The 13,269-nt window shown below is 37.6% G+C and overlaps 1 non-coding gene across 1 annotated transcript; it reads right to left on the bottom strand.

Annotated features, from left to right (window-relative positions):
• Window positions 1–3,288: 3,288 nt before the first annotated feature.
• On the bottom strand, window positions 3,289–3,396 carry LOC127741344 (small nucleolar RNA R71). The gene has a single exon (XR_008002296.1). It is a non-coding gene; the product is annotated as a small nucleolar RNA R71 (small nucleolar RNA).
• Between the last annotated feature and the right edge of the window lie 9,873 nt (window positions 3,397–13,269).

Raw genomic sequence — 13,269 nt, 5'->3', positions numbered from 1 at the left:
CCAATTGTTGATTGTACTGTTGAGCGGGTGGAGGTTGTTGGTATGGTTGAGGTTGTTGTGGTTGTTGTTGGCTCATTTGGAGTTGCCTCAAGATGGATGTCATTTTGCTCAAGGATTTGGTTAGAGCGGTGGTTTCGCTACTAGTTGATACCTCATTCACGGTTTTTGGGTGGTTGACTCTTCGTCTCATATGTTGATTGGATTCGGCTAAGTCGATGATAAGTTGCCATGCCTCCTCCGCTTTTTTATATTTAGACAAAGAGCCATTGCTAGAAGTGTCCAAGAGAGTTCTATCTTGTTCTCGCATCCCTTGACATATGTATCCAAGCAACACTTGAGTGTCAATCATGTGATTAGGGCATGCGTCTAGTAGCTTACGAAACCATTCCCAATATTCGTATAGTGGTTCCGTTTCACCTTGTACAATACATGACATTTTCTTCCTCAGCCTATCCATCTTTTCCGGAGGCAAGAATTTATCCAAGAATCCTCTTCTAAGCAAGTCCCAATTGGAAGTGACTTCACTAGATAGGGTGTAGAACCATTCTTTAGCCTTGTCCTCAAGAGAGAAAGGGAAAGCAAACAACCATATAGCAACCTCATCGGATCCTTCCCATCTAGTTGTTGAGCATATACGATGAAAATCTTTGAGATGTCAAATAGGGTCTTGTGCGGGAAGTCCATGGAACTTAGGTAGGAGGTTGATCAAAGCGGTCTTCAGTTCAAAGTTTGCATTCAAGTTGGGTGAGTTACATGAAGGGGTTGAAGAACATGATCTGGTACACCTGCTTCTTTGATAGTAACTCTCCTCGGAGCGGCCATGGTGTTAGTACCTAAAGCAAAAGAAGAATTGTTAGTGATATTGATGGGAGAATGGTTATTGCCTTCTTCGAGTGACGGTTCAATGTTTACTTTTAGTAAGGTGGGTGAGGTGGTGAAAACCTTTTCACCTTCCCCAAAAGTTAACCGCTTCCGAGCTTGTCTAATATGAAGCAAAGTTCGTTCTATTTCCGGATCAAATGAGACTAAGCTCGGATTCGGTTGTGAACGCGTCATGCAATGAAGGAGAAGTAAAACTCATGGTAATGATGGTGGTTTAGTTACTTGAACAAAGAATTACAATGAAGTGCACTATGTACATATACACATATTTACTCTAAGCAATAACATGGCACTACCAAGTTTTTGGCGCCATTGTTGATGATCACAATTTCGTGTACCAAGTTTTTGGCGCCATTGCCGGGGATTATTTGAGTTTGGACAACTGATGGTTTATCTTGTTGCTCATATTAGGTAATTTTCTTTTCAAAAAGTTTTCGAAAATCTTTCAAAAATTTTTTTCTTTATTTTCGCTTTTCAAGAATACAATTTTCGAAAATTACAAAAAAATTAGAAAATCATAAAATCAAAAAAATATTTTGTATTTTTTATTTGAGTCTTGAGTCAAATTTTAAGTTTGGTGTCAATTGCATATTTTTATTTTTCTCAAAAAAATTTTCAAAAAATTCATGCATATGTTCTTCATGATCTTCAAGTTGTTCTTGGTATGTCTTCTTGTTTGATCTTCATATTTTCTTGTTTTGTGTCTTTTGTTGTTTTTCATGTGCATTTTTGCATTCATAGTGTCTAAGCATTGAAATTTTCTAAGTTTGGTGTCTTGCATGTTTTTCTTTTCTGAAAAATTTTTCAAAAATAAATCTTGATGTTCATCTTGATCTTCAAAGTGTTCTTGGTGTTCATCTTGACATTCATAGTGTTCTTGCATGGATCATGTGTTTTGATTCATAATTATCATATTGTGGGTCAAATTTATGTTTTTCTCTCTCCTCATAAAAAATTCAAAAATAAAAAAATATCTTTTTCTTATTTCTCTCAAAAATTCTAAATCTTTGGGTAGACTTAGTCAAAAAATTTTAAAATAAGTTGTTTCTTGTTAGTCAAGTCAATATTTCAATTTTAAAAATCCTATCTTTTCAAAACTTTTTCAAAAAAATCAAATCCTTTTCATTTTTTTTATTATTTTCAAAAATTTTTAAAATTGAATTTCAAAATCTTTTTCTTATCTTTATTTAAAGATTTTCAAATACTTTACTAACAATTAATGTGATTGATTAAAAAATTTGAAGTTTGTTACTTTCTTGTTAAGAAATGTTCAATCTTTAAATTCTAGAATCATATCTTTTAGTTTCTTGTTAGTCAAGTAATCAATTTTAATTTTAAAAAAATCAAATCTTTTTCAAAATAAATTTCAATCATATCTTTTCAATCATATCTTTTTAAAAAAAAAATTCGATTTTAAAATATCTTTTCTAACTTCTTATCTTTTCAAAATTGATTTTAAAATCTTTTTCAACTAACTAATTGACTTTTTGTTTGTTTCTTATCTTTTTCAAAACCACATAACTTTTTTTCTCTTTCTAATTTTCAAAAATCATTTCCCTCATTTTCAAAAAAAAAATTTAATTAACTAATTGTTTCAAATTTTAATTTTAATTTTATTTCTTCTCTTAATTTTCGAAAATCACTAACCCTTTTTCAAAATTAATTTTCGAAATTCTCTCCCTCTCATCTTCTTCTATTTATTTATTTATCTACTAACACTTCTCTTCTACTCAAGAATTCAAACCTATCCTCCCCCTTGTGTTTGGATTCTTACCTTTTCCTTCTTCTATTCCTTCCTTCTTTTACTAACATAAAGGAATCTATATACTGTGACATAGAGGATTTCTCTTCCTTTTCTGTTCTCTTTTTTTCATATGAGCAAGAACAAGGAAAAAGGCATTCTTGTTGAAGGTGACCCTGAACCTGAAAGGACTCTGAAGAGGAAACTAAGAGAAGCTAAAATACAACAATAGAGACAACCTTACTGAAATTTTCGAACAATAAAAGGATATGGCAACCGAACCCAACAATAATGCAAGGAGGATGCTTGGTGACTATACTACACCTACTTCCAAGTTTGATGGAAGAAGCATCTCAATCCCTGCCATTGGAGCAAACAATTTTGAGCTGAAACCCCAATTAGTTGCTCTAATGCAACAGAACTGCAAGTTTCATGGACTTCCATCAGAAGATCCCTATCAGTTTTTAACTGAGTTCTTACAGATCTGTGAGACTGTTAAGACTAACGGAGTAGATCCTGAAGTCTACAGGCTCATGCTTTTCCCTTTTTTTGTAAGAGACAGAGCTAGAACATGGTTGGACTCACAACCTAAAGATAGCGTGGACTCTTAAGACAAGCTGGTCACGGCCTTCTTGGCTAAGTTCTTTCCTCCTCAAAAGCTGAGCAAGCTTAGAGTAGATATTCAGACCTTCAAACAAAAAGATGGTGAATCCCTCTATGAAGCTTCGGAAGGATACAAGTAAATGACCAAAAGGTGTCCTTTTGACATGCTTTCAGAGTGGACCATTCTGGATATATTCTATTATGGTCTATCTGAGTTCTCTAAGATGTCACTGGACCATTTTGCAGGTGTATCCATTCACCTAAAGAAAATGCATGCAGAAGCTCAAGAACTTATTGACATGGTTGCAAATAACCAATTCATGTACACTTCTGAGAGGAATTCTGTGAGTAAGGGATGCCTCAGAGGAAGGGAGTTCTTGAAATTGATGCTCTGAATGCCATATTGGCTCAGAACAAAATGTTGACTCAGCAAATCAACATGATTTCTCAGAGTCGAAATAGATGGCAAAATGCATCCAACAGTACTAAAGAGGCATCTTCTGAAGAAGAAGCATATGATCCTGAGAACCCTGCAATAGCAGAGTGAATTACATGGGTGAACCCAATGGAAACACCTATAATTCCTCATGGAGAAATCATCCAAATTTCTCATGGAAGGATCAACAAAAGCCCCAACAAGGCTTTAATAATGGTGGAAGAAACAGGCTTAGCAATAGCAAGCCTTTTCCATCATCTTCTCAGCAACAGACAGAGAATTATGAGCAGAGCTCCTCTAGCTTAGCAAATATAGTCTCTGATCTGTCTAAGGCCACTTTAAGTTTTATATGTGAAACAAGGACCTCCATTAGAAATTTGGAGGTACAAGTGGGCCAGCTGAGTAAGAAAATCACTAAAACTCCTCCTAGTACTCCTCCTAGAGCTGGCGTTTAACGCCAGAAACAAGCATTAATCTGGCGTTAAATGCCAGGATTGCATGCAGAGGGCGTTTTACACACCTAATTGGTGCAGGGATGATATATCCTTGACACCTCAGGATCTGTGGACCCCACAGGATCCCCACCTACCTTAACTTACCTTCTCACCTCTTCACCACTCACATCCATCCACTCTTCTCCATAAACCCCACCTACCTTCAAATTCAAAATCTCTTTCCCACCCAAACCCACCCTAAATGGCCGAACCAAACCCCTCTCCCTCCACTATATAAACCCCTCCATCTTTCTGCATTCTCACACAACACAACCCTCTCTTCTCCCCCTTGGCCAAATACACATCTCTCTCCCTCTCCTCCATATCTTCTTCTTCTTCTTCTATTCTTTCTTCTTTTGCTCGAGGGCGAGCAATATTCTAAGTTTGGTGTGGTAAAAGCATAGCTTTTTTTTGTTTTTCCATAACCATTGATGGCACCTTAGGCCAAAGAAATCTCAAGAAAGAGGAAAGGAAAGACAATTGCTTCCACCTCTGAGTCATGGAAGATGGAGAGATTCATCTCAAGGGTCCATAGCTCAGTAGTAGAGCATTTGATTGGACATTAAGAGTGCCCACTCATGGACCTCAACAAGAGCATGAGGAATTCCCTCATCAAGAAATCCTTGAGATACCTCAAGGGATACATTTTTCTCCACACAACTATTGGGAGCAACTAAGGATAGGAGCACTAAAATCACTAGGAATCAAGCAACAGAGGCAAGGAAGAGACATAGAGGAGCTCAAGAGCACCATTGGTCCTTCAAGAAGAAGGCGCCACCATCACTAAGGTGGACTCATTCCTTAACTTCCTTGTTCTTATATCTCTGTTTATCGATTTTATGCTATATATTTGTCTATGTTTTGAGTCTTTACTACATGATCATTAGTATTTAGTAATTATGTCTCAAAGCTATGAATAATTCCATGAATCCTTCACCTTTCTTAAATGAAAAATGTTTTTAATTATATTGATGTGGTGACAATACTTTTTGTTTTCTGAATGAATGCTTGAACAGTGCATATTTTTTATCTTGTTGTTTATGAATGTTAAAATTGTTGGCTCTTGAAAGAATGATGAAAAAGAGAAATGTTATTGATGATCTGAAAAATCATAAAATTGATTCTTGAAGCAAGAAAAAGCAGTGAATAGCAAAAACTTGCGAAAAAAAGAGAAGAAAAGTGGCAAAAAAAATATAGAAAGAAAAAGAAAAAACAAGCAGAAAAAGCCAATAGCCCTTAAAACCAAAAGGCAAGGGTAAAAAGGATCCAAGGCTTTGAGCATCAATGGATAGGAGGGCCCAAGGAAATAAAATCCAGGCCTAAGCGGCTAAATTAAACTGTCCCTAACCATGTGCTTGTGGCATGCAGGTCCAAGTGAAAAGCTTGAGACTGAGTGGTTAAAGTCATGATCCAAAGCAAAAATAGTGTGCTTAAGAGCTCTGGACACCTCTAACTGGGGACTTTAGCAAAGCTGAGTCACAATCTAAAAAGGTTCACCCAGTTATGTGTCTGTGGCATTTATGTATCCGGTGGTAATACTGAAAAACAAAGTGCTTAGGGCCACGGCCAAGACTTATAAAAGTAGCTGTGTTCAAGAGTCAACATACTTAACTACGAGAATCAATTAACACTATCCGAAATTCTAAGTTCCTATAGATCTCAATCATTCTAAACTTCAAAGGAAAAAGTGAGATGCCAAAACTGTTCAGAAGCAAAAAAGCTACAAGTCCCGCTCATCTAATTAGAACTAATATTCATTGGAGTTTTGGGATTTATAATATATTATCTTCTTTTTATCCTATTTGATTTTCAGTTGCTTGGGGACAAGCAACAATTTAAGTTTGGTGTTGTGATGAGCGGATATTTTATACGCTTTTTGGGGGTAATTTCATATAGATTTTAGCATGTTTTAATTATTTTTTAATAGAATTTTATTAGTTTTCAAGCAAAAATCATATTTCTGAACTTTACTGAGTTTGTGTATTTTTCTGTGATTTCAGATATTTTCTGGCTGAAATTGAGGGACCTGAGCAAAAGTCTGATAGGAGGCTGACAAAGGACTGCTGATGCTGTTGGATTCTGACCTCCCTACACTCGAAATGGATTTTCTAGAGCTACAGAACTCCAAATGGCATGATCGCAACGGCGTTAGAAGGAAGACATCCAGGTCTTTCCAGCAATATATAATGGTTCATACTTTATTCGAGATTAAATGACGCAAACTGGTGTTCAATGCCAGTTCCATGCTACATTCTGGAGTCAAACGCCAGAAACACGTCACAAACCAGAGTTAAATGCCAAAAACATGTTACAACTTGGCGTTTAACTCCAAAAAAGCGCCACTACACGTGTAAAGCTCAAGCTCAGCCCAAGCACACACCAAGTGGGCCTCGAAAGTGGATTTCTGCACTTAGACTTATTCATGTAAACCCTAGTAGCTAGTTTAGTATAAATAGAACTTTTTACTATTGTACTAGTGTCTAGTTTTTTTGGACTGATCTTCAATCAGTGTATGCGATTTTAGACCTTCATGGGGGCTGGACACTCGGCCATGCCTGGACCATCACTTATGTATTTTCAACGGTGGAGTTTCTACACACCATAGATTAAGGTGTGGAGCTCTGCTGTACCTCGAGTTTTAATGCAAAGTAATACTATTTTCTATTCAATTCATGCTTATTCTTATTCCAAGATATTCGCTGCCCTTCAACCTGATGGATGTGATGATCCGTGACACTCATCATCATCCATCCTTATGAACGCGTGATTGACAACCACCTCCGTTCTATCTTTGACCGAGCGTTTATCTCTTGGGTTCCTTAATCAGAATCTTTGTGGTATAAGCTAGAATTATTGGCGGCCATTCTTGAGAATCCGGAAGGTCTAAACCTTGTCTGTGGTATTCCGAGTAGGATTCAGGGATTGAATGACTGTGACGAGCTTCAAACTCGCGATTGTTGGGCGTGGTAACAGATGCAAAAGAATCAATGGATTCTATTCCGACATGATTGAGAACCGATAGATGATTAGCTGTGCTGTGACAGAGCATTTGGACCATTTTCATTGAGAGGATGGGAAGTAGCCATTGACAACAGTGATGCCTTACATACAGCTTGCCATGGAAAGGAGTAAGAAGGATTGGATGAAGTAGTAAGAAAGCAGATATTCAAAACGAACATAGCATCTCCATATGTTTATCTGAAATTCCCACCAATGAATTACATAAGTATCTCTTTCATCTATTTTATGCTTTATTTATTATTATTTTCGAAAACCATTATAATCTGCCTGACTGAAATTTACAAGATGACTATAGCTTGCTTCATACCAACAATCTCTGTGGGATCGACCCTTACTCACGTAAGGTATTACTTGGACGACCCAGTGCACTTGCTGGTTAGTTGTGCGAAGTTGTGACAAAGTGTGATTCACGCTTTAGAGCACTACCAAGGTTTTGGCACCATTGTTGATGATCACAATTTCGTGCACCAACAACTAAACGACTCAAAACATGAAAATTAAGATCAAACAAAGAAAACATGCAAGAACACTATAAATGTCAAGATGAACACCAAGAACACTTTAAAGATCATGATGAACATCAAGAACTTATTTTTGAAAAATTTTCAAGAAAAGAAAAACATGCAAAACACCAAACTTAGAGATTTTTCATGTTTAGACACTATGAATGCAAAAATGCATATGAAAAACAAGAAAAGACACAAAACAAGAAAATATGAAGATCAAACAAGAAGACTGGTGCACGAAATTGTGATCATCAACAATGGCTCCAATAATTTAGTAGCGCTCTCAAACGTGAATCAAACTTTGTCACAACTCCGCACAACTAACCAGCAAGTGCACTGGGTCGTCCAAGTAATAAACCTTACATGAGTAAGGGTCGATCCCACGGAGATTGTTGGTATGAAGCAAGCTATGGTCATCTTGTAAATCTCAGTTAGGCAGATTCAAATAGTTATAATGGTTTTCGAAAATAATAATAAATAAAACATAAAATAAAGATAGAAATACTTATGTAAATCACTGGTGGGAATTTCAAATAAGCGTATGGAGATGCTGTATTCCTTTTTGAATCTGCTTCTTTCCTACTATTTTCATCCAATCCTTCTTACTCCTTTCCATGGCAAGCTGTATGTAGGGCATCACCGTTGTCAATGGCTACATCCCATCCTCTCAGTGAAAATGGTCCAAATGCTCTGTCAAAGCACGGCTAATCATCTGTCGGTTCTCGATCATGTCGGAATAGAATACATTGATTCTTTTGCGTTTGTCATCACGCCCAATAATCGCGAGTTTGAAGCTCATCACAGTCATTCAATCCCTGAATCCTACTCGGAATACCGTAGACAAGGTTTAGACTTTCCGGATTCTCAAGAATGGCCGCCAATAATTCTAGCTTATACCACGAAGACGATCAAGGAATCCAAGAGATACGCGCTCGGTCTAAGGTAGAACGGAAGTGGTTGTCAATCACGTGTTCATAAGGACGGATGATGATGAGTGTCACGGATCATCACATTCATCAGGCTGAAGTGCAATGAATATCTTAGAATTAAAATAAGCTAAATTGAATAGAAAATAGTAGTACTTTGCATTAAAACTCGAGGTACAGCAGAGCTCCACACCCCTTGATCTATGGTGTGTAGAAACTCCACCATTGAAAATACATAAGTGATGGTTCAGGCATGGCCGAATGGCCAGCTCCCATGTCTAAGGAAAAATGTCCAAAGATAGATGCCCCCCTCTAATACAATAGTAAAATGTCCTATTTATACTAGACTAGCTACTAGGGTTTACAGAAGTAAGTAATTGATGCAGAAATCCACTTCCGAGGCCCACTTGGTGTGTGCTTGGGCTGAGCTTGAGCTTTACACGTGCAGAGGCTTCTCTTGGAGTTAAACGCTAAGTTGTAACGTGTTTTTGACGTTTAACTCTGGTTCGTGACGTGTTTCTGGCGTTTTACTCTAGAATGCAGCATGGAACAACCGTTGAACGCCAGTTTGCGTTGTCTAATATCAAATAAAGTATGGACTATTATATATTGCTAGAAAGCTCTAGATGTCTACTTTCTAACGCCGTTGAAAGCGTGCCATTTTAAGTTTTGTAGCTCCACAAAATCCATTTCAAATATAGGGAGGTCAGAATCTAACAGCATCAGCAGTTCTTTGTCAGCCTTCTTATCAGAGTTTTGCTCAGGTCCCTCAATTTCAGCCAGAAAGTACCTAAAATCACAGAAAAATACACAAAATCATAGTAAAGTCTAGAAATGTGAATTTAGCATAAAAACTAATGAAAACATCCCAAAAGTAGCTAGATCCTATTAAAAACTACCTAAAAACAATGCCACAAAGCGTATAAATTATCCGCTCATCACAACACCAAACTTAAATTGTTGCTTGTCCCCAAGCAACTGAAAATCAAATAGGATAAAAAGAAGAGAATATACTATAAATTCCAAAATATCAATGAATATTAGTTATAATTAGATGAGCGGGACTTGTATGTTTTTGCTTCTGAACAGTTTTGGCATCTCACTTTTCCCTTTGAAGTTTAGAATGATTGGCTTCTATAGGAACTCAGAGTTCAGATAGTGTTAATTGATTCTCCTAGTTAAGTATGTTGATTCTTGAACCAGCTACTTTTATGAGTCTTAGCCGTGGCCTTAAGCACTTTGTTTTCCAGTATTACCATCGGATACATAAATGCCACAGACACATGACTGGGTGAACCTTTTCAGATTGTGACTCAGCTTTGCTAGAGTCCCCAGTTAGAGGTGTTCAGAGTTCTTAAGCACAATCTTTTTGCTTTGGATCACGACTTTAACCATTCAGTCTCAAGCTTTTTACTTGGACCTGCATGCCACAAGCACATGGTTAGGGACAGCTTGATTTAGCCGCTCAGGCCTGGATTTTATTTCCTTGGGCCCTCCTATCCATTGATGCTCAAAGCCTTGGACCCTTTTTACCCTTGCCTTTTGGTTTTAAGGGCTATTGGCTTTTTCTGCTTGCTTTTTCTTTTTCTTTCTATATATTTTATTTTTTTGCCACTTTTTTTTGCAAGCTTTGTTCTTCACTATTTTTTCTTGCTTCAAGAATCAATTTTATGATTTTTCAGATCATCAATAACATTTCTCTTTTTCATCATTCTTTCAAGAGCCAACAATTTTAACATTCATAAACAACAAGATAAAAAATATGCACTATTTAAGCATTCATTCAGAAAACAAAAAGTATTGCCACCACATCAATATAATTAAACTAATTTCAAGGATGAATTCGAAATTCATGTACTTCTTGTTCTTTTGAATTAGAAACATTTTTCATTTAAGAGAGGTGAAGGATTCATGGAATTATTCATAGCCTTAAGACATAGTTACTAAATACTAATGATCATGAAGTAAAGACACAAAACATAGATAAACATATAGCATAAAAATTGAAAAATAGAGATAAGTACTAGGAAGTTAAGGAATGAGTCCACCTTAGTTAAGGTGGCGCCTTCTTGAAGGATCAATGGTGCTTTGAGCTCCTCTATGTCTCTTCTTTGCCTTTGTTGCTTGATCCCTAGTGATTTTGGTGCTCCTATACTTAGTTGCTCCCAATAATTGTGTGGAGGAAAAATGTATTCCCTGAGGTATCTCAGGGATTTCTTGATGAGGGAATTCCTCATGCTCTTGTTGAGGTCCATGAGTGGGCTCTCTTGATGTGCAGTCAAATGCTCTACCACTGAGCTAAGGACCCTTGAGATAAATCTCTCCATCTCCCATGACTCAGTGGTGGAAGCAATTGCCTTCCCTTTCTTCTTTCTTGAGGTTTCTCTGGCCTTAGGTGCTATAAATGGTTATAGAAAAACAAAAAAGCTATGCTTTTACCACACTAAACTTAGAATGTTGCTTGTCCTCAAGCAAAAGAATAAAGAATAGAAGAATAAGAAGAAGATATGGAGGAGAGGGAGAGAGGTGTGTATTCGGCCATATGGGTGGGATTGAGTGGGAAAGAGGTTTTGAATTTGAAGGTAGGTGGGGATCCTGTGGGTCCACAGATCCTGAGGTATCAAGGATTTATCATCCCTGCACTAATTAGGCGTGTAAAATGCCCTTTGCATGCAATCCTGTTGTTTAACACCAGATTGATGCTTGTTTCTGGCATTAAACGCCAGTTCTATGCTTGTTTTAGGCGTTCAACGCCAGTCTGCAGCATATTTCTGGCATTGAATGCCAGCTTTCCTCAAGGTGCAATCCTGACATTTAAACACCAGATTGCTGCATATTTCTAGTGTTCAACGCCAGATCCATGCTCTGTTTGGGCGTTGAACGCCAGCCAGATGCTCCTTACTGGCGTTTAAACGCCAGTAAGGTTTTCCTCCAGGGTGTGCTGTTTCCTTTGCTGTTTTTGATTTTGTTTTTAATTTTAGTATTTATTTTGTGACTCCACATGATCATGAACCTAATAAAACATCAAAGAACAAAAAAATAAAATAAAATTAGATAAATGAAAATTGGGTTGCCTCCCAATAAGCGCTTCTTTAATGTCAATAGCTTGACAGTGGGTCCTCATAGAGCCTCACAGGTGATCAGGTCAATGTTGTGGACTCCGAACACCAAACTTAGAGTTTGATTGTGGGGGCTCTGTTTGACTCTGTATTGAGAGAAGCTTTTCATGCTTCCTCTCCATGGTTGCAGAGGAATATCCTTGAGCTTTAAACAAAAGGTAGTCCCAATTCAATTGAAGGACTAGCTCTCCTCTGTCAACATCAATCACAGCTCTTGTTGTGGCTAGGAAGGGTCTTCCAAAGATGATGTATTCATCATCCTCCTTCCTAGTGTCTAAGATTATGAAATCAGCAGGGATTTAAAGGCCTTCAACCTTCACTAACACATCCTCTACCAATCCATAAGCTTGTCTTACTGACTTGTCTACCATTTGTAATGAGAATGTGGCAACCTGTACCTCAAAGATTCCCAGTTTTTCCATTACAGAGAGTGGCATAAGATTTATACCTGACCCCAGGTTGCACAGAGCCTTCTCAAAGGTCATGGTGCCTATGGTACAGGGTATTAAGAATTTACCAGGATCTTGTTTCTTTTGAGGTAGAGTTTGCTGAATCCATGTATCTAGTTCACTAATAAGCAAGGGAGGTGCATCTTCCCAAGTCTCATTACCAAACAACTTGGCATTCAGTTTCATGATGGCTCCTAGATATTGAGCAACTTGCTCTCCAGTTACGGCTTTATCCTCTTCAGAGGAAGAATAGATTTCAGAGCTCATGAATGGCAGAAGGAGGTTTAAAGGAATCTCTATGGTCTCAATATGAGCCTCAAATTCCTTTAGGTCCTCAATAGGGAACTCCTTCTTGCCTGGGAGATGCCCCATGAGGTCTTCCTCATTGGGATTCACGTCCTCCCCTTCCTCTCTAGGTTCGGCCATTTTGATTATATCAATGGCCTTGTACTCTCTTTTTGGATTCTCTTCAGTATTGCTTGAGAGAGTACTAGGAGGAGTTTCAGTGAATTTCTTATTCAGCTGGCCCACTTGTGCCTCCAAATTTCTAATGGAGGACCTTGTTTCACTCATGAAACTTAAAGTGGCCTTAGACAGATCAGAGACTATGTTTGCTAAGCTAGAGGTACTCTGCTCAGAATTCTCTGTTTGTTGCTGAGAAGATGATGGAAAAGGCTTGCTATTGCTGAACCTTTTTCTTCCACCATTATTAAAGCCTTGTTGGGGCTTTTGTTGATCCTTCTATGAGAAATTTGGATGATTTCTACATGAGAAATTATAGGTGTTTCCATAAGGTTCACCCATGTATTTTACCTCTACTATTGCAGGGTTCTCAAGATCATAGGCTTCTTCTTCAGAAGATGCCTCTTTAGTACTATTGGATGCATTTTGCCATCCATTCAGACTTTGAGAAATCATGTTGACTTGCTGAGTCAAAATTTTCTTTTGAGCCAATGTGGCGTTCAGAGCATCAATTTCAAGAACTCCCTTCCTCTAAGGCGTCCCATTATTCACAGAATTCCTCTCAGAATTGTACATGAATTGGTTATTTCTAACCATGTCAATAAGTTCTTGAGCTTCTGCAGACATTTT

The sequence above is a fragment of the Arachis duranensis genome, chromosome 8 (assembly GCF_000817695.3).
Source record: "Arachis duranensis cultivar V14167 chromosome 8, aradu.V14167.gnm2.J7QH, whole genome shotgun sequence".
Classification (NCBI taxonomy): domain Eukaryota; kingdom Viridiplantae; phylum Streptophyta; class Magnoliopsida; order Fabales; family Fabaceae; genus Arachis; species Arachis duranensis.
The sequence above is the reverse complement of the archived record's forward strand: the minus strand, read 5'-3'. Positions and strand labels throughout refer to the sequence as shown.